The sequence below is a fragment of the Bison bison genome, unplaced genomic scaffold, assembly GCF_000754665.1.
Source record: "Bison bison bison isolate TAMUID 2011002044 unplaced genomic scaffold, Bison_UMD1.0 scf7180017864486, whole genome shotgun sequence".
In the NCBI taxonomy this organism is placed as follows: domain Eukaryota; kingdom Metazoa; phylum Chordata; class Mammalia; order Artiodactyla; family Bovidae; genus Bison; species Bison bison.
Window position 1 is genome coordinate 5,480,583 of NW_011495046.1, and position 1,720 is coordinate 5,482,302.

The window sequence follows — 1,720 nt, forward strand, 5'->3', positions numbered from 1 at the left end:
GTCAGGCTTGGTGACCAGCCAGCCTGAGGATGCATGGGTCTTGGGAAGGCTTGGAGGGCAGCCCTGAATGTAGTCTCTTGGGACAAGGAGGAATCTGACTCAGGATAGATAGCATGATGACAGCAGACATGTACTTAATGCCATTGAACACCCAAAATGGGTGAGCTGGTATATTTCATCACACTGTAAAAATAAAAAAGCCTCAACAGGGGCTCCAGGGTGGAGGACTGTGGCCTGCAAGAAGGATGAGCCGGAAGCAGCTGGAAATACAGCAACAGCCTCCACACTCCCCACAAGGTGAGTTAACAGGAGGCCTCTACTTTGCAGGGGAGGAAACCTGGGCACAGAGAGGACAAGTGAGTCACCGAAGGTCACACAGCTGCTCAGTGGAAGAGTCAGAACCTGCATCCAAAGGGTGGAAATCCAGAGTCAGTTTCATATGTAGCCAGCTTCTCAAGCTCATGAATAAGGCAAGCACTGAGGTTTATCAGGTTGTGGGCAGCCAGGAGCCCCATGCAGTGGATGGCGAGGGATAGCAGAGCCATGGGCACCCGGTGCCATGGGCACTGGGGAGAAGCAGCGCCTGGGAGCCCTGAGACAGGGCCATGGAGGGGCAGGGAGAGAGCAGAGGGGCTTGAGGAGGCTGGGCCCCTGCTGGTGAGCAGGGCAGGGGATGCAGATGTGAGCCAGGCTGACCCCAGGAAGCCTGGGGAGCCACACAGTCACACTGTTCCTGGTGCCCCCTCCTCCACAGCCAGCTCACATTCCATGCAGGTTGCCCGGGTTCTTCACGGCTGTCCATTGCTACTGAGGCAAGACCACCTGCCTTACTGCTTGATGGGGCCCCCAGAGACACAGTGCAGGTGTGGTGGGGGCTGCCAGGTCCCGAGGTCACTCTCCCCACAACACCCGGCGCAAGCCCAGAACCGGGCTCTCTGCGCTGGGCAGAGGCAGAGGCTGTAAATGCCAGGCATGATCCTGGATAGCAGGACAGTTCCCTTGGTCCTGGGAGAGATGACACTGTATGGTGCCTGAGTGCCCAGAGGCATGGAGCTTTACTGGCCAGGGAACTCTTTATTGGCTGACTACTCTGTTTGTATCCTTCTGCTATAGCTTCCTGGGCTCCCCTCCCAAATAAGCCACATGCCCCCAAACCTGCCCTGAGGACCTGCTTCTGGGGAAACTGAAACCAAAGCAAGTGCTGAATGCCAGGTGAAGGGTGGGCAGCCTGTAACCCTCAGCCCCTTCCCTTCCATTTCCCTGGATACCTGCTCCTCCCTTGACCTTATCCTCTCCCCCATGCAGCACAGAGGCTCTGTTTCCCTTTCCTGAATCCATGCTTCTGCACGTCCTGAAGCTCGCACCCTCCCCACAAGCAAGCAGGTGCTGTGCACACCAGAGGAAAGAAACACCTCTGCTGGACAGGGAGGAACGAGGGAAGGGGCAGTAGGCTCCATCAAGACCCTCAGCAGAGCACAGGGGCTGAGATAAGAGGCCAGACAGCAGGTCTTATTTTGGGCACGAGTCTGAAGTACTGGCAGCCCCGGAGGCACAGTGATGTGAACAGAACTCTGGAGGGAAATCGGAGCCTGGCGTGCAGGTCTGGGAGAGATTTTCCTGGAGGTGATGGATGAGACTGCGGGTGAGAAGAGGAAGCTGCGTTCCTTCCTTGGATCTGGAAGGGAAGAATCTTCCTGCCTTCTGCTCAGAAGATGAGGAT